This window comes from Podarcis pityusensis (genome assembly GCF_964106645.2).
Source record: "Podarcis pityusensis genome assembly, chromosome: W".
Classification (NCBI taxonomy): domain Eukaryota; kingdom Metazoa; phylum Chordata; class Lepidosauria; order Squamata; family Lacertidae; genus Podarcis; species Podarcis pityusensis.
The window spans coordinates 8270992-8290802 of record NC_138045.1 but is presented as its reverse complement, the minus strand read 5'-3'; the positions used below and the strand labels follow the sequence as shown (position 1 = coordinate 8290802).

The following is a 19811-nucleotide window of genomic DNA, read 5'->3' as shown; positions in this document are numbered from 1 at the left end:
TATACAGTTCAGCCCATGTGGTCTGCCATGCCTGCAGGAGCAGCGTGTACTCAGAAGAGTGGAGAATGGAAGCCTAGGGATTTAACAGAGCCAAAACCTGCCCACTCCTTGCACCGGAAGTCATTGGCCAAGGAGGAGCTCTGTGGAAAGGGGCCTGGTTGTTGGTCAGGGCCTACCCAGATTCGAGGAGGTGCCACATAGCAGGCAACTAAAAACCCCGAATAGACGATAGCCCTGGCCAGGGCAGGTGTTACCCCTGTGAGGAAGAGGGAGCTGACGGGCTTGTGGTCGCTCCTTTTCAATTCCATGTGGCTTCGGTAGCTGAGCTGATTCACGCTGCCTCCTCTCCAGAGGATTGGCTCACACCATGCTGGCACACGGCACTTCCCACTGCAAGGAGACAGGAGAGACACCAGGACTGTTGGACTGGCTGAGGCAACACACAAGGCTCACAGAGTCAAACTTTGGCTTCACACATGGCGTGTGATCTTGACCACGGTCAAGAGCTGGAGATGATGGGGCTTGGGAGTCCAACCTCTGAAGGGGCGGACCTTGCAGGTGTGCAGGCATTTTGCCTCATGGAGAGAGTTGTTAGGAAATCAAAAGCTGCCTTCTACCAGGTCAGAATGAATTTCTGACCTCCCCCAGTTTGGATTCCTACATTGCAGGGGGTTGGACTAGATGACTCTCGTGATCCCTTCCAACCCCACAATTAATTAAGTCTACTCTGGCTGGCAGCAGCTCTCTGTGGCCCAATCCTTTTTCAGGTGGCGGTGCCTTTCAACTTGAGACTCTGCATACAAAGCATATGGCACACCACCAAATGATGATCCTTCCCCAAAGCAAGGGGCCCCGTTATTCTTGTTCAGACACTATTTTTTCAGTGATCCAAAAGACCCTTTCTGGCACCTGAAATGCTGCCCAAAGGAGCCTGCCCTTTTCCGGCTTCGTCACTACATGTTCCGCCTGTCCTTTTGATTTCCCCATTACCACAGCAAGAGCAATGAAAGTAGCAGGCCTAGGTGGCTTCTGACAGTTGTCCAGAACCACAAGAATATGCCAAATCCTGGATGGTGAGGCTCAATGGCTACTAGCCATAATGGCCACAGAACATACTCCACCAAGAGAAGCAGTATGGCTTGGAGGAGGGGAGCGTGCTGTTGCACTCAGGTCCTGTTTGTGGGCTCCCCAAGAGGCATCTCATTGGCCAATGTGAGAACAGGATGCTGGGCCAGATGGACCAATGGCCTGATCCAGCAGGGCTGCTCTCATGTTCTTATGCCCTGGCAGACTCATCTTGAGAGAGCACCAAGTCTAATTCCCAGACTTCCTTGACACAAACAGGATTCTCTGCTTATACACGCCATGAAACAGAGGATGCTGGTTATCAGGACAAATGTGGGGGAAAGGCTGCTTGTGGAAAAGGAGCCAAAACATTTCCAGAGACTTTGAGCAGGGATGGCTTGAGGAAGACAACATATCACAGCCTTGCATTTCACAACTCGCCTAGCAGCCTTTGGCAACCAGGAATTCCATGCAAGCAAAGTGAGCAGGTGAAGGAGTGTAGCACCCTGCTTGTGGTTAACGCTTAGCTGGAATGAAATATTCAACGCAGCAATAGAGAAATTAAAATAATAATTTATTTGTCAGACAAATAAATGAGAGACACAGTGGTATATGAATACCAAAGCTCTGCCCACTCCAGCCCTGATGGCCAGCACTTATATTTCCTCAGCCCAGCCCCCTTGCTCCTCCTTTGGCTGCCTCTGTCCAATCAGCCTGGTTGAAATTCCTATTGGCTGTTTGCTAGAACCAATCATAAAAGATAGACCCATTTCCTATTACCTTTTATGGGAGACAAAAAGCTATATTTCCTTCTATCCATAAATGGCAGACAAGTAGCCATATATCTTACATTTGCCTCGACCAGGCACCTTAATTACCAGATCATCTTTGCCCTATTGCCCTTTCACTCCAAAACAGATGGCTAAAACAGATGGCTCATGGTTTTAATTTTTGTCTTAAACAGAGATCTTGGGTTCACCTTCTCACACACCATCAATGAAATAAGAATCTAACATAAGAATCTAACATTTCTTACTTTCTAAATCCTTTGCATAATTACATTTAAGCCAATATATTTCATACATAACATATATAGATTTGTAGAAGAAAAGGCCTTTTCAAAGTAAAAACGAACTTAGTAAAAACAGTTTCCAAAAGCAACCCCTTAAATTTACACCCCCCTTTCAAGCCAGCTGCTGTTTCTATTAGCTCTTGCCCTTTAACCTTAGGAAGATGTGGCTCGAGTCTGATGGGAGGCCCATGGTATTTTCTGTTAAACAATAAATTTCACTATTTACCAACTCTTAATAAGTGTTTTTGCAGCTTGATTGTATTCTGTAATTTGTATGGTCAATATGACCTTTTGCTCCCAGCCTGTAATTTCCTTTTACAACTATAAGAAACGTGTCTCCTGTTATAAATCGGGGGGGGGGGGGCTGTTCAAGGAGATAAACATCTGCCAAAGTACTTAGCCAGCTGCTTTATGCCTGGCATGACAAGCCTTGATCAGATGCCTCAGGAGAGCTGGATCTCTCTCTTCCTCCGTGGCTTGGTGTCCATTCTGGCTGCAGAGGAAAGGAAGTCCATCCAGCCCTCAACTCTAGCCCTCTTCCAACAGCTTGCTTAGCAGAAAACCATTTTTAAAATATATGTTTTACTAGCCTGCTCAGGAGGATGGAAAGGCAGGACACTACTAGCATCTCAGCAGACTAGGAAAAACAAACAAGCCTTGCAGAAGAATGATTGAGAGGACTTACTTACAAAGGCTCAACTATCTTTTTTTAAAAAAAATAATATTAATTGATTTTCCAACCATTTACACACAATAAAACAGAAAAAAACAAAAAAGGAAAAGAAAAAGCAAAGAAGAAAAAGAGAAAAAAGATAAGATTAACAAAACAAGAAGCAAACCATTTAAAGCACAAAACAATTTCAATGTCTTAACTTTCATTCCCGTATTTCCACGACCTCCTCACACCTCCCTTTTTGTATTCCACTTCTATTAATTGTTTCAGCAATTCCTTTCCATCTTCCTCTGTTTTCTATCCTATAATTATCTTAACATATTCTAATCTTATTTTTCCCTTTAATACTCTATTAGTCTATTTATACTTAATTCCTTATAACATTTCTACTAAAACCATATAACTTCATTCCAACATTTTTCTAACATTCATTATTTTTGCAATATTTCTATACATAGTCTTAAACTTTTTCCAGTCTTCTTCCACCGACTCTTCTCCCTGGTCTCGGATTTCTGCCAGTCGTTTCCGCCAATTCCATATAGTCCATCAACTTCATCTGCCATTCTTTCCGGATAGCTAAATCTTGTGTCTTCCAGTACTTCACAATGAGTATTCTTGCTGCTATTGTTGCATACATGTGACAAATTCTATCCTTCTTTAACACCAATTGACCGACCATGCCCAGAAGAAAGGCCTCTGGTTTCTTCAAAAGGGTATATTTAAATACCTTTTTCATTTCGTTATGAATCATCTCCCAGAGTGTCTTAATCCTTGGGCATGTCCACCAAAGATGAACTCTAATCCTCAAATCCGTCTCTTTTTCCTTAAGTTCAGTCATAGCGAGCGTCAACTTATGTTCATCAAATTGCCTCTGTAGGGCTGGGGCTCTCTTTCTCTCCAGTTGTGTTTCTGTACCTTCAACAGCAACAGCTTTTTCCTTGACTTCCTCCACAGCTTGCCATATCAAAATAGGTTCTTGTATCAATTTCTGGGTGGTTTCTGTATTGGTATTGTCCATACTCCCTGCATTCAAGTCAACCTCAACAATTGAAACGTCCACTTTCGCATTTATCATGTCCATTTTCCTGTGAAGCTGATCCAATGAATCATTTATCTTATATAATGCAGCCACCAAAGCCTCTTCTGTCGACATTCCTCTTAGTTTCAAATGTACTAGTACAGAGACAGCAACAAAAAGAACAGGAGGGCCTAATATTAGACCTCTCCTGGGTTGTTACCAAGTCCTCCCAGACCTTAATGTTTTATCAACAGTTGACTGGTCTGTTTTTCCTCTTCCATTTACCATAACATTTGAAAGATTCAAGGTCAGTCCCAGAGTCTCACGGTTTTTAACTTGCAGCTGGAAATTCCCCTAGTCCAACTCTTGTAAATCAACCAGTTTCAAAGGCTTCCACTAGGGGGAAACAGTTTCTCTTTGTAACAGTCAATAGTATCCTCTTTTAAACAATCCAAAGTTAGTTTCAAATTAGTTTCAACTACCAAGCAGGCGCTTACCTGGAGTCCCAGCAATCTGTTTTAGAGTCGAATTTGTACGTCGGGATGAACTTGATCTCTCCCTCTGTGAAATCAGCAAAAGCTGTCTTTTGGGTACGCTGAATGTTCAGCTAAAGCCAAAAAGAAATCGCTGTCAGTGTTTGTAAAAAGCAAAAAAAAGAAGGAAAGGGTTCTGACCTCCCTTTGTCTCTTCAGCCTGGTCCTCGGACCCTTGTCTGCATAAAAGAGTCCACGAGAATATCCTTGCAGAGTTTTATTCTTAAAAGTCTTTGTGCAAAACACGACTGAAGAACTATACACACCAGCACCAACCAACCAACCAACCCAAACACCAGCCTCAGCACAAACTAACATTTCTCACTTTATATATACAACCTGCTGCAGGCCGCTGAGTCATGCTGACCCAGCTTTATTCGCATTAAAGAAACAGCGGCCATTTTAGCCGTGACACCCCTTCTGTTTCTTAAATGCGAAAAACCCCAACAGAAACAATACATACATACATTATATACATAAACCCAGTTTTGTCATCAATTCATTATGACATGTTGCTGGCAAAGGCTTGGTAAACAAATCAGCAATATTATCTTGTGACTGACAATACTCCAGTTTGATTACCCCATTCTGTACACAATCTCTAACATTCGCATGACGGATAGCAATATGTTTTGGTGCGGATTTCATTATTTCCGAGCCCGCTAATGCAATGCACGATTGGCTATCTTCATACACTTGGATAGGCAAATCTACTTTACAATCTAGATCTTTTAGTATCTGTATAAACCACATGATTTCATTGCATGCTAGCGACAGGCTCCCATATTCTGCCTCACAGGATGAGGTCGCAACAAATCCTTGTTTCTTTGACCTCCATGCAATTATGGAGTTGGCAAACATCATAACCATTCCACTTGTAGATTTTCTGGTAGCTACACAGCTTCCCCAGTCCGCATCAACAAATATTTCTAGTTTTTCGTCTTGTGTACTAGATATCTTCAAGCATACATTTAATGTCCCCTTTAGATATCTGATAAGCCTTTTCAAAGCACACCAATCAGCAGTACTGGGTTTAGATACACGTTGACTCAGAACATTTGTAGCGCATGCAATGTCTGGCCTTGACCACTGGCTTAAATACAACAGTGATCTTATTTTTGAGTGATACAACTCAGGCTGATCAAATTCATCATCACACACTGTCTTTGGGAAATCTGGTGTCATGGGAGTCTGAACTGGCTTACAGTTTTCCATGCCAAACTGCTCTATCAAATGAAGAATTTTCTCTTTCTGGCTCAATAGGAAGCTTCCATCAGCTTCCTGCCTTACTTCTACTTACAGGCCCTAAGGCTTTAAGCTTAAACCTTTTTCCCAGTTGACTTGTGAGCTTCTGGATCTCATCTGTGGAACTGCCTGCTACAAGCAAATCACCAACAAAGACTAAGAGCATTAGATATTTGTTGCCTGTCCCCTTGGTGTACAGGCATGGATCAGCCACACTCCTTTTAAAACCAGTTTTTACAAGGGCTTCATTTAAAAACTGGTTCCAACACCTTCCACTTTGTTTGAGACCATAAACAGCTTTTTTCAAACGCCAGACTGCACCATTCCCCTCTTCAAACCCAGGGGGTTGTCTCATTAACACTTCATGGTCTAAATTTGCATGCAGATATGCAGCATCAACATCAAAATGGTGCACTGCTAGTTGTCTTACAGCAGCAATGGAAAGCATTAAACGAAAAGTTTCACTCTTTACAGTGGGAGAAAACACTTCATCATAACTCTCCCCTTTAATTTGAGTGAACCCTCTGGCTACTAATCTGGCTCGAAAACGTGGTTCCCCAGATGCAAGGGTTTTTCTTTTGTAAACCCACTTGCATGACACCACTCTGCCACCAGGTGGCGGCATTATAACCTCAAACACTTTGTTACGTTTAAAAGAGTCCATTTCTTCTTTCATGGCTTGTTGCCACAAAGCATGTTCTCCAGGGGGTAAGTCTAAGACTTCATTATAACTTTGTGGTTCCACACAACTCAAATTGCATACTCTCACTCCTCCTAGGGTCAAACGCTGAGGAGGTACACCCTTGTTTAAACGCTGGGAGCGCCTAGGCACAAGTACTTCTTCTCCCCCCCCCCCTTATCTCTGGCTCTTCTTCCTCTTCCTCTAGAGAAGTATTATCTATTGCCACATCCTTTGGGGAAATCTGTGCCTCCTCCTCATCCTGCTCCTGTGTTGCCAATGGCGTAGAAGAAGCCTCTTCTCTTACCTGCAGGGGCAGTAGGCAATCTGGGTTGGCATGGATCGCAGTCCATCTGTCCTGGTCAGCAAAGTCTGCGCTTCGTGACAGAACCAAGCATCCTGGGCGTAAATTGAAACGCCACCCTTTGCCATAGGACTGATATCCCACAAACCGCAGTTTCTGCGCTCTAGCGCCCCCTTTCTGGTGCTGAGCTTTGGGGGTATTTACATGTGCCCAAGCACCCCAGTTATGGAGCATTGTCCACTCTGGTTCTTTCCCAAACAACACACGATAAGGAATATCTTTTATAGAGCTAGACCAGGTTCTATTAATCAAAAAGTTCGCTGTCAGAAAAGCCTCACCCCACAGCCTATGGTTGTGACCCAATCCTGCATCCACTAGCAGGCAGTCCTTTACTGACTGTATTACAGCCCCACGTCTTTCACACAGACCATTTTCAGCAGGGCTATAAGGGTTAGTCAAACGATGAGTGATCCCCTTACATCGCAACCATGCCCCAAATTGTTTGTTCAGAAATTCTCCGCCCCTATCTGTTTGCAGCTGCACAACAGGCCGAGCGAAGAGCTTTTCAGCTTGGGCAACCCATTCTCTGAATGTGGAGAAACACTCAGATTTCTGCTTTAACAAAAACAGCCAACTAAAATGTGATTTATCATCTATTACCAGAAAAGCATATCTGGCGCCCCCTTCAGTCTTCTGTGGAAAAGGGCCTATCACGTCACAATGGACAAGTTGTAAAACCTCTTTAGATACTCTGTCACTTTTAGAAGCCACAGGCTTCCTCTTAGATTTGGCCATTTTACATACATTGCAATCTAGGAAACAGTTACAGCTATTTACTTTTAGGTTCTTGCACACCTTTTGCATCTCTGAAAGCACATGGAAATTGGCGTGACCCAGTTTTCTGTGCAGTTCATGTACACACCCCTTATGAACTGGCAAATTTTCCTGAACCACCTGGGCTGCTTTAACAGGCTTGTCCTGCATTACATATAACCCATTTTCCAACTTTGCATGGCCACATACCCGAGTTCCATTCTTTATCAGACAACCATCCTGTGTGAAGTTAACACTATACCCTGCATTAATCAAACAGCTTACAGACAGCAAACTATAGTCCAAACTGCTGACAAACAGAGTCTCTGGTAGAGTAGTGTTCAAGCACTGCAGGAAACATGTTCCCTGGCCATCAATCTTGCTTCTACGACCATCAGCAAGATAGATTGAGTCTTTTCCATCGGCTGGCTTCTCCAGGGTCTTAAAGTCCTCCCGACTGTTGCAGATAATCCTGCTACTCCCAGAGTCCAGCAACCATGTTCCTCGAGGTATCTTTCTCTCCTCTCGAGAAAATGCAGACACAAACTGAGCAGAACGCGTGTTCTTCTTCCCTGAAGAGAACCCCTTCTGCTTATGTTTCTGCATCGATTGCTGTCTCTGCTCCACGTCGTCTCCTGGAAGTCTTGCCCTGCATTGACGTTGGAGATGCCCGGGTTGGTTGCATCTATAGCACCTCCTCACCGCCATGGCCAAGTCCAAACCTTGGCGTTGCTCCATTGGCAGATTCTGCTGCTGGCCCCCTCGGCTGTAACTCCTCCGTTCTTGGGGTTCAGCCTGTCTATCTGACCTTCTTTCTGCTTCTTCGGTCAATCTTCCAACCACATACTCAAGGGTCAGATCTCGGGGAGGCATACTCTCCGTGCTGTTAATCACAGGCAACCAGCTTTCAGGCAAACTTGAAAGGATAATGTAGGTTTGGTCAGTCTCATCATAATGCTTACCTCTCTGCTGTAGTTGAAGAAACAGAGATTTCAGCGTTTGAAGATGAGTTGCCAAACTCTCACCTTCTTTCATAACAGTCCTGAACACCCTTCTGGTCAGAGAAATTATAGTTCCAGCAGTTTCTCTGACATGCATTGCCCTTAATAAATTCCATCACTCAAACGCTATGCTGGCATTTGCTACATGCAATAACTGAGAGTTGCTCAAACACAGCATAATTTGGGCACGAGCCCTTTCATCTAGCCGTTTTTTATCAGCAGAGTCAGTCCTCAAAACCTCAGTTTCAACACATTCCCATAGTCCATCTCTCCTTAACAACTGCTGCATTTTAATTGAGCAACTCAGCCAGTTGCTCTCTGAGAGAAGTTCAAAAGGGATGCCTCCCCCAATATTTACAACTTGGGAAGACTGGAAATCTGCCATCTCTGCTGGTGCTTGCTGAGCCCCTTCTGTGGGGTCTCCAGCAAGCTCTCCTGACTCTCTCTTTAGAGTCCGACTGGATGGTCCTGGCTGGCACTCACCGGCTTCTAGCTGCTGCCTCTGTTGACCCTCAGGTCCTGCCTGGCCCTGCAACTGGTGTAGCCGCTCTGTGAGTCGCCTACTGTGGTCCTCCAGTAGTTCAAACTGTTCCAGTAGCTGACGCTGAGTGCTTTCCAGATCCTCAGATCCTAGCCGCTCCAGCGTCGCTGCAGAAAGTTACAGCTTGCCACCAACTGCTCCAACGCACAGCCACGGGCTTCGTACACCACCAGGACTCACCAGCTCCCTGCTGAGATGCTGTCAGTCGTTTTGCACTCTGCACATGCTCAGAAACACTGGGCCCATAATCTGTCAGTGTTTGTAAAAAGCAAAAAGAAGAAGGAAAGGGTTCTGACCTCCCTTTGTCTCTTCAGCCTGGTCCTCGGACCCTTGTCTGCATAAGAGAGTCCACGAGAATATCCTTGCAGAGTTTTATTCTTAAAAGTCTTTGTGCAAAACACGACTGAATAACTATACACACCAGCACCAACCAACCCAAACACCAGCCTAAGTCTCAGACTAACATTTCTCACTATATATATACAACCTGCTGCAAGCCGCTGAGTCATGCTGACCCAGCTTTATTCGCATTAAAGAAACAGCGGCCATTTTAGCCGTGACAGAGAAGCAAAAGACCCCCTGTTGCCTGACAATGGAGTCTATTAACAGCCACTGTTGTGCTGGAAGACCAAGGTGAAGTACTAGTAGGTTAAAGGTAAAGGTAAAGGGACCCCTGACCATTAGGTCCAGTCGTGACCGACTCTGGGGTTGCGGCGCTCATCTCGCGTTATTGGCTGAGGGAGCTGGCGTACAGCTTCCGGGTCATGTGGCCAGCATGACTAAGTCGTTTCTGGTGAACAAGAACAGCACACAGAAACAGTGTTTACCTTCCCGCCGGAGCGGTACCTATTTATCTACTTGCACTTTGACGTGCTTTCGAACTGCTAGGTTGGCAGGAGCAGGGACAGAGCAAGGGGAGCTCACCCCGTCGCGGGGATTCAAACCGCCGACCTTCTGATCGTCAAGCCCTAGGCTATGTGTTTTAACCCACAGCGCCACCCGCGTCCCTACTAGTAGGTTAGCCAAGTGCAAAAAAAGTGGTATACCTGCTGAAATCCTATCTTATACACAATTATTAAAGGTACAGGATGCTTGTGCTTTTTTGCCCCATGTCATCTTAAATTACTTTGCTGCATCACACGACAGGAAAATCCTCTAACTCAGGAGCAGCAGACACGTGGCCCTCACAATGCTGCAGAACTACAATTCCCATCATCCCTGATTACTGGCCATGATGGCTGGAGCCAACAGGAACTGCAGCTCAGTAACATCTGGCAGACCACAGGTTAGCTATACCTCCAATAGACAATGTTATATGTACCAATAATCCATACAAACTGTTAACAGCCACCAGAATACACCCCCGACACTATGAGCAACTGCAAAACCATCCTTTTGCAGGTGTGGCAAGGTGTACAAGAATTAACAGGGTATAAATCCAAGGACTCCCTGGCAGACGAGGGAGGGGCATCCCTCGCAGAGGATTTGAATGCCTTTTTTGCCCGTTTTGAAGTAACATCTGCAGCAACACCTGCTGAGGCGTTACCAACACCACCACCACTCCCTGTGAAGGCTTTGCCATCATCACCACCATTACCATCATCAGTACAAAGGAATGTAGTAGTCTCTGTGGAAAAAGAAGAGATGAGGAAGGTGTTGAAGGGAATCAACCCAAGGAAGGCCACAGGGCCAGATGGGGTAGCTGGAAGGGTATTGAGAGACTGTGCAGATCAACTAGCAGGAGTTTTCACTGGGATTTTAAATCGGTCCCTAGCCCAGGCTATTGTTCCATCCTGCCTAAAGTCCTCTATTATCGTTCCAATAGCAAAAAAATCTAACCCGGAAGATCTGAATGATTTTCGTCCAGTAGCACTCACACCTATAATCATGAAGTGCTTTGAAAAGCTGGTCATTGCCTGCCTACCAGAGGGACTGGACACATTCCAATTTGCTTATAAAACGAAAAGATCGACAGAGGACGCTGTTGCGATTGCCCTCCATGCCGTCCTTGCACATTTGGAGCAGCGGGGGGGTTATGCCAGACTGCTATTTTTAGATTTCAGCTCGGCATTTAATACCATTCTACCACAACGTCTGATGTCTAAACTGGAAGATCTGGGGCTTCCGTTATCACTTTGTGGGTGGATATTGGACTTTTTGTCAGACCGCCCCCAGAGGGTTCGGTTGGGCCCTTATACCTCTAATATGCTTAAGACTAACACAGGAACACCACAGGGATGCGTACTCAGTCCACTCCTTTATATTCTCTACACTTACGATTGTGTTGCTACTCACCCTAATAACAGGGTTGTTAAATTTGCAGATGACACAACCGTGACTGGGCTCATCCCTGAAAGGGAGGGTGAAACGGATTATAGAGATGAGGTGGAGCGGCTGACAGAGTGGTGCAGAGCTAACAACTTGCTCATAAATACAAGGAAGACAAAGGAGCTTGTGGTGTACTTCAGGAGACAGAAGAGCAACGTCCAGCCACTTTTGATTCATGGGGTCTGTGTGGAGAGGGTAACAACGTTCAGATTTTGGGGCATTGAATTACAAGAGGATCTGTCCTGGAGTTTCAACACAAGGGGGCTTGTGAAGATGGCGCAGCAGAGACTGTACTTTTTGAGAATACTAAGGAAAAACCATCTTCCGCAGAAACTGCTGCTTGCCTTCTATCACTGTGCCACTGAGAGCGTGCTTACTTATGGCTTATGTGTGTGGTACGGAAGCTGTACTACCCAGGACAGGATGGGGTTGTGCAGGGTTGTTAAGGCAGCAGAGAGCATTGTTGGCTGCCCACTCTCCACCTTAGAGCAGATTTATGCCACAAGGTGCCATAGGAAGGCACTGGACATAGTAAAAGATCCATCGCATCCTGGTCACTGTCTCTTCGAGCTCTTGCCGTCGGGATGGAGATACAGGACGATGAAGACAAGAACGAGCCGTCTTAAGAACAGCTTCTTCTCCAGAGCGATCTCGGCCCTGAATGGGAAGCCCGGACTTTGAAAGTCATCTAATCTCCCTTGCTGTATTATACTGTATTGTTTAATTAGTGTTTTTATGGAGCAGTCAAGTAATTTCGTTGTCCCCGAAGGGGGGCAATGACAATAAAGATATTATTATTATTATTCTTATTATTATTATTATTATTATTATTATTATTATTATTTTGCATCCTACTTTGGCTCCCAGGACGTTTCTGAGCACAATTCTCGGCCCTAATTGGCCTCAGCCCTGAAAGAGTGTCTCCATCCCCATTGTTCAGCCCAGGCATCAGGGTCCAGCACCGAGGGCCGTCTGGCGGTTTCCTCACTGTGAGAAGCGAAGTTACAGGGAACCAGGCAGAGGGCCTTCTGAGTAGTGGCACCTGCCCTGTGGGACACCCTTCCATCAGATGTCAAGGAGATAAGTAACTATACAGCCTTTAGGGAAGTTTTTAATGTTTTATTATGGTTTTGCATATGTTGGAAGTCTGAGGCTGCCCCCCTTGCCTTCCTTGCAGCATCCTTTTCAAAGGGCTAAGGCATGACTACGCTCACAGAGTTTAAATCCACCATAAGGTGCAGCAATCAGGCCTCTGTTTCAACACAAAATACCAATGATCCTTATGCCAAGTGGGAGAAAGGTCGTCAACATGATGAACACACAAACCTTGGAGAGAAAAATGTAAAACAAAAAGCATCAGCAATTTTATTGGACTTAATGGAAGTCTCTGCTGATAAGAACATGTGAGCAACACAGATTTTCCAGACAGATGCAAAACCTAGAGCAGGAAACCTTAGACCTTTAGATATTGCTGGACAGCAGCTATGCTGGGGCTGATGGGAGTCCAACAACATCTGGAGCGTGTGCTGAGCTAGGAAAGCCCTCTAACTGGGAAATTGCAGAGCAGTCCTACTTATTCCAAAGCAACCCTCCAACTTAATTGGGACTTGCTTCTAATTCAGGTTGCACAAACCTGCAACCTTAAAAAGCATTTGTAGAAGTCGCAGTCATCCTATGTTCTTTGCTCCTAACTGTCTGAAAGTGGTTTCTCTAGCCTAGGCTGGGGTATCCCAGACAAAGGAAATAAACAGGGCAATATCCTAAACCACCACATATAACACAAAGATGTCTCTCACCTGGCCGTAGGTCAGAAGTCGCTGAAGCTCATTTTTAGTGATCAGATGACAATGCTGGAAAAAAGCAAAGAAACCACAGCTACAGGCTAGCTCACGGGGGCGGGGGGCAGCCTGCTGCCACTTCCTGCAATATGTAGTAAGACTGATAACTAGGATTGGGCAGTATGATCATATTAGGCTAGTGCTCTGTGAACTAGACTGGCTCTTGCACTGCTTCCAGGCCCAATTCAGAGTATCCCATTTGGCCTTTAAAGTGTTTCAAGGTTTGGGAAAAGGGTACCAGAAGAAGGCCCACTTATTTTTGCACTGCCTCTCCACTGACTAGAATCGTTAGCAGGGGCAGCCCTTTCCCAGGGAACTCCTGCTCTTTCAAGTATGGCAGGGCCTTTTCAGTCATGGCACCCGACCTTTCAGAATAATCTCCCAAAGAGGTTCACCTGGCCCCTGCTTTGATGTCCTTTCAGCAAAGACTTTTAGAATTTTCCCTGGTTCTTGAATTCATGGGCAGGGCGCTTGTGGCCCTCCAAACCCTGCTGTACTACACAGGAACATAGGAAGCTACCTTATATTGAGGCAGACCATTGACCCATCAAGCTCAGGACGGACTACATGGACTGGCAGCAGCTTTCAGGCAGAGATCATGCCCAGCCCTATCTGCACACACTGGTGACTGAGCCGGGAACCTTCTCCATGCAAAATGGCCGCTCTGCTTTTGCATTACTGCCCTTAACAAACTGCAACTCCCACCCCGATCACTGGAGAAGTTGCCCACATTTGCTATAATCTAATCTAGTACATCTCTGCCACTCGGTTTATGTTGCTCTCTACTGGCTGCTCTAGTAGAAACCTTAGTGGTGCAGCTGCAGCAGCAGGGATCGCCGACACTGCACCCTCCTGGTGTTGCTGAAGTGGAACTCTCATGAGCCCCAGTCAGCAAGGCCAGTTCTTAGCAATTATGGGAATTTTGGTCTATCAACATTTGGAGAGCACTATGCTGCCTGCCATAAAGAAGGCTGATCACCGAAGAATGGATGCTTTTGAATTCTGGTGCTGGAGGAGACTCTTGAGAGTCCCATAGACTGCAAGAAGATCAAACCTCTCCATTCTGAAGGAAATCAGCCCTGAGTGCTCACTGGAAGGACAGATCGTGAAGCTGAGGCTCCAAGACTTTGGCCACCTCATGAGAAGAGAAGACTCCCTGGAAAAGACTCTGGTGTTGGGAAAGATGGAGGGCACAAGGAGAAGGGGACGACAGAGGACGAGATGGTGGGACCGTGTTCTCGAAGCTACCAGCATGAGTTTGACCAAACTGCGGGAGGCAGTGGAAGACAGGAGGGCCTGGCGTGCTCTGGTCCAGGGGGTCACGAAGAGTCGGACACGACTAAACGACTAAACAACAACAAATGCTGCCTACCCTGAGCTACACACAGGCAGGAAAGTTACAGAAACATGACTCAATTTCCTTCTCCAGATAGCAGAGACCAGCAAGTTACATCAGCCAAGGCTCTCTCCCTCCAAGCCCTCGAAACGCACTCGTGTTTCATGATTGTCAGCTGCAGCAGACCCTGGTCAGGGGGCAGGAAGCTCATCTGGGCACAGATATCCTTGTAATCCTGGTTTCGGCACTCAAAGTCTTCCACGTGGGCAGCAAGGTGGGAATTGACAACGCAGAAGCTGGTATTGTTGCAGACAAACCTCGCGGCCACACACCCCTTGTTACCCTGCAGGGGCGGAGCAAAGATGGCTGTTAGAGAGCAAGCAGGAAAGAGGGGGGAACTGGTTGGCAGAGATTAGAAAAACAGATAGACAGACAGAAAGAAAGATTGACGTAGGGAATTCCGCTGTCAGGGTCTACTCCCCATCTTCCCCATGATGCCTGTGCCCACTGTCTCCCTCATCACTTCCTTGATGCGGCTGAGCTGGTCCTTCCTGACAAAGATGAGCAACATCATTCCGACTAGACGCACCAGCTGCACCTAGAAGATGCAAGGTACTGGGATGTCTACCAGCTCTGTTCAGTGCTTGCTGTCCTGGGCCGGCTGGATGCAGATAGGAGTGGCAGGTGGCACCAACTGGGGATCCCCCAAGGGAAGAAGGCTCAGAGCCAGGGAACTGGTGGGGGGACAACGACGCTGAGTCGTCCGAGGGAGAAGAGGGAGCAGACTGTGAGCAAGAGGAGGTGTTGGAAACTGAAGAGGCAGGAGGGCAGGAAGATTCTGTGGCAAACAGCAGCCCAGAATCCGAGGCAGAAGTGGAGGCTGGAGGCGGGGGTCAAGAGGCAGAGATCAGGCAGGCTGCTGAAGAAGCCAGGGGGTCTCCCCATCCTGCTGCGATCAGCTCCCCTCCCTGCTGGTCTCCCAGAACACAGAGAAATTAAGAGGAGGGAGCAAAGACAGGCAAGGTGTCAGAGTCTCAGGTTGCTTGGGAAGGACCAGGGGGAGGAGGAGACTTCAGAGAGTGGTGGGAGGGTAGCAACCTTCAGCCTTCACAACTACCTCACTGGGGCAAGACCTGTTGGGAAAGGTTTCTGTGATCACGAGGCCTGCACGGTTTGGGTTTCTTTGAGTAAAGAATGTTGGCTTCTTTTGAATAAAACACCACTGACACCAGGTGTTTTTTCTTGCTGACCTCCTCCTCCTCCTCCTCCTCCTCCTCCTCCTCCTCCTCACTCCAGCTCCTGACAGCTGTCTGGCTGCTGAAGAAATGGATGGGGTTGGACTTACTTTCTTGTACTTGGACTTGGAACGCAAAGCCTTTTCCACAGCTGTCAGCCACTCTTGCTCCTTTGTCGAGTCCAAGTAGAAGAAAGCCTCTGTGCTCAGGTCCAGCTCCTGGAACCTAATGCCAAAGTGCCAAAGAGAAGGATGTGGAACTGCAGGAATAGGACTCCAATCGGAACAGACGTGCTGGTTAAATATGCAAAGACAACAGGAGCGTGTGGCAGGTAGGATTACAAGGGCAGGCAAGATCAGGACCAAGAACAAACAAGTAATACCAGCCACTTCTTCCTCAGCTTAGCTATTCTGGGCCCCAAAGGAGCTTTGCTAATGGAAGAAAAAAAGCTTTTTCCTTGTATTTTTTAAGATGTGTCAGCCAGCCTGATATTTAAGCACTATCCCAGTAGCCACAGGCAACCAGAAATTCTTTGAAGGCAAGTGAGTTAGTTGATCTCTCCATTCTTCCTTCACCTGGCAACCTGGTTTCCAGGCGGGCTTTCCGGGAGCAGAAAACCACCTCTCAGATCTGCTGTGCCAAGCTTGTTTGCTAGAAGATTACCCCGTAACACCCTTGTCCTCTTTGCAAACCTCCTAAATGGCTAGCCTTCTGTGTTTCCATGCTGGCCATGAAGGAATGGGCATTCCCGACTCTGAAAACAGCACAGAAATACAGCCTGTCTAGTAAAGGGGTAAAAAGAGCAAGCTAAACAGCCTCTGTAAAACAGTAGGATCTGAAGCTGCTAACCACATACTGATAAACATATCATAAAAGCAGACATGAAAAACAAATGGCCACTGGGTACTACTAACAGTGGGACACGGGTGGCGCTGTGGATTAAACCACAGAGCCTAGGACTTGCAGATCAGAAGGTCGGCGGTTCGAATCCCCACGATGGGGTGAGCTCCCGTTGCTCGGTCCCTGCTCCTGCCAACCTAGCAGTTTGAAAGCACATCCAAGTGCAAGTAGATCAATAGGTACCGCTCTGGTGGGAAGCTAAACGGTGTTTCCGTGTGCTGCTCTGGTTCGCCAGAAGCGGCTTAGTCATGCTGGCCACATGACCCGGAAGCTGTACGCCAGCTCCCTCGGCCAATAAAGCGAGATGAGCGCCGCAACCCCAGAGTCGGCCACGACTGGACCTAATAGTCAGGGGTCCATTTACCTTTACCTTACTACTAACAGTACGAGGAAATAACCAAAGCAAAAACTTTGTTTGAAGTAGTAAGCTTAGCATTATAAGGATGACCCACACCAAGTGTTGGGGGGGGGGTCACACCTCCCTGTCCTCCAGCACAGCTTTTAGGAGGAGTTCCAAAGGTTTTGCTTCAGTTTTGGATTAACTGCATCTTGTCACAATGTCTGAAGCTGCACAAACCGCTTCATTTGAACCATGGCTCATTGAAACAAGCCAACTTCCAATCGTGGGTTTACAAAGCTGGTAAAATTAACCACCATAGGATCTGGACACACCAAACTGTGGTTAATTTAAAATCCAAGTGGAAGCTTCCCAATAGGCTTGGGGTGGGGGAGAGGTGTGCAAACCTGGAGGAGAGGCTGCCGTCCTGCTCATAATATGAAGCCACGGCTCAGTATGTGGCACCAAGGAAAATTGCCCACCACAACTAATACTTTCCATTACCCACCCATGTGGCCTGAGTGAACAGGACAGACTTTGCCTGGCACCCAACAATAAAGCTGTCATGTAGATGTCGCTTTCTCCAGCCCCAACTCTGATACAGGTTCCACTGGTCTTTGCACTTTTGCATGATCTGACCTGAAATTCTGGGTGTTGACATATTCCTTCTCTCTCTTGGCGAGGACATGCTGGATGAGTCCCTCTCTCTGTCCGGACTGCGTATGTGTGGAAGGCACAAAGAGCTTGCGCATAGTGTGGGTCATTGGGGTTGCTTCTTGCTCATGCTCTCCTTGTCACGGATACGCCTCAGGGAGATGAGAACAGAACTCAAGTGGTCCTTAAAAGCAAGGAGGCGGGAGGGCACAGTACACCTCTAATAATAATAATAATAATAATAATAATAATAATAATAATAAATTTTATTTATATCCCGCCCTCCCCAGCCGAAGCCGGGCTCAGGGCGGCTAACAACAATCAAATAATCAAACAATCAAATAATCCAACATTCTAAAAACATTTCATTATAAAAATTAATTAAAATCAAATTAATGGCAACCGTTAAGCAAAATTCTGTGCAGGTTGCCAGAGGAGGGAGTCAGGCTGCGCCCTGACCAAAGGCCTGGTGGAACAGCTCTGTCTTGCAGGCCTTGCGGAAAGATGTCAGGTCCCGCAGGGCCCTAGTCTCTTGTGACAGAGCGTTCCACCAGATTGGAGCTGCAGCCGAGAAAGCCCTGGCTCTAGTTGAGGCCAGCCTAACCTCTCTGAGGCCTGGGACCTTCAGGATGTTTTTATTTGCAGACCGTAGGTTCCTCTGTGGGGCATACCAGGAGAGGCGGTCTCGTAGGTACGAGGGTATAGGGCTTTAAAGGTTAAAACCAGCACCTTAAACCTGATCCTGTACTCCACCAGGAGCCAGTGCAGCTGGTATAGTACCGGATGAATGTGATCTCGCAGCGAAGACCCCATAAGGAGTCTCGCCGCGGCATTCTGCACCCGCTGGAGTTTCTGGGTCAGTCTCAAGGGCAGCCCCACGTAGAGCGAGTTACAATAATCCAGTCTGGAGGTGACCGTCGCGTGGATCACAGTGGCTAGGTCAGGGCGAGAGAGGTAAGGAGCCAACTGCTTAGCTTGGCAGAGATGAAAAAATGCCGCCTTTGTTATAGCTGTAATCTGCGCCTCCATAGAGAGGGAGGTATCGAAGATTACACCCAAACTCTTAACGGACGGTGCTGGCACTAATTGCACCCCCGCAAGAGATGGGTGTTGCCCCCCCCAATCCCATATCGTCCCGTCCCAGCCAGAGGACCTCTGTCTTCGAAGGATTTAACTTCAACCGGCTTCCATGTAACCATCCAGCCACAGCTTCCAAACATCTGGTCAGTGTGTCTGGGGCCGAGTCAGGATGGCCATCCATCAACAGATAGAGTTGGGTGTCATCGGCATACTGATGGCAACCCAGCCCAAAACTCCGGACAAGCTGGGCGAGGGGGCACATAAAGATGTTAAAAAGCATCGGGGAGAGTATCGCACCCTGAGGCACTCCACACACCAAGGAGTGGCGCGATGACAATTCCCCCCCAAGCGCCACCCTCTGTCCCCGACCAGAGAGAAACGAGCGCAGCCATTGAAGGACTGTGCCCTGGATCCCCACGTCGGCAAGGCGGTGGTCCAGGAGTTCGTGATCGACCATGTCGAAGGCTGCTGACAGGTCTAGAAGAATCAGCAGCCCCGGACTTCCGGTCAGCGCCATTAGCGAACGGAGGAATTCCCTTCAGTCGGAGGGGATCGGCTCCGCGAAAATCGGTTCCTGTGCGCTGCGGCGAAGCGGGGACCCCTAGAAATCGCAGGCGCTGAAGCCTGCGAATGTGGAGACTCGGCGGGCACCATTGAGCGCCCCCCAACTCACGAGGAAGCCTTTTTTTGAGGCTTCGGAATGGAGCGGGGGAGAAGCGTGGTGCTGTGAGTGGATCGCTGCTTTCGCGGAGCGAAGCCATGTTGCCGTTGCTGGAGAGCGCTGACTTATTCCTGGAACATTCGGACTAAAAATCGATCGTGAGTAAGAGAAATTGGATTTAAAGTTTTGGAATTGGACTAAAATTTGAAAGGCTTTATTAACAAAACAACGACTAAAATTGGCTACCGCGGTGGGAAATGTAAACAGGAAGTCCGCTTCCCTGCCTTGTAAATAGTGTAAAGCATAGAGACTTTGAGCTAAACGTGGGAAATTGACTTGAAAAGAGTTGTTTCCTGACCTGAGAACTTTTGGTGAATCTACCCTTCTGGGGAAAAAAAGAAAAGGAAAAGGGTTTGTTTCTTCCGGACTGTATAAAGGCTTAAAAAGCGATTTGCCAGTGAGACGCCTCAGCTGTCAAAATCTGTTAAAGCCAACTGC

General features: G+C 47.1%; 1 protein-coding gene and 1 pseudogene across 2 annotated transcripts in view; both read right to left on the bottom strand.

Moving 5' to 3' along the window:
- Nucleotides 1-19811, bottom strand: part of LOC308467624 (uncharacterized protein) — a gene marked incomplete at its 3' end in the record, with an annotated part of 95706 nt that overhangs the window by 30738 nt on the left and 45157 nt on the right. The window lies entirely within an intron of this gene.
- The window catches only part of LOC308467623 (inositol polyphosphate 5-phosphatase OCRL-like), a 57841-nt pseudogene that overhangs the window by 31533 nt on the left and 6497 nt on the right, over nucleotides 1-19811 (bottom strand). The window contains exons 3-9 of the transcript in view: nucleotides 17521-17724; nucleotides 15792-15974; nucleotides 14924-15044; nucleotides 14562-14812; nucleotides 13069-13122; nucleotides 4326-4435; nucleotides 255-390 (exon numbers count right to left, since the gene is read on the bottom strand). The product of the transcript in view is annotated as an inositol polyphosphate 5-phosphatase OCRL-like (transcript). The remainder of the gene's footprint in view (nucleotides 1-254; nucleotides 391-4325; nucleotides 4436-13068; nucleotides 13123-14561; nucleotides 14813-14923; nucleotides 15045-15791; nucleotides 15975-17520; nucleotides 17725-19811) is intronic.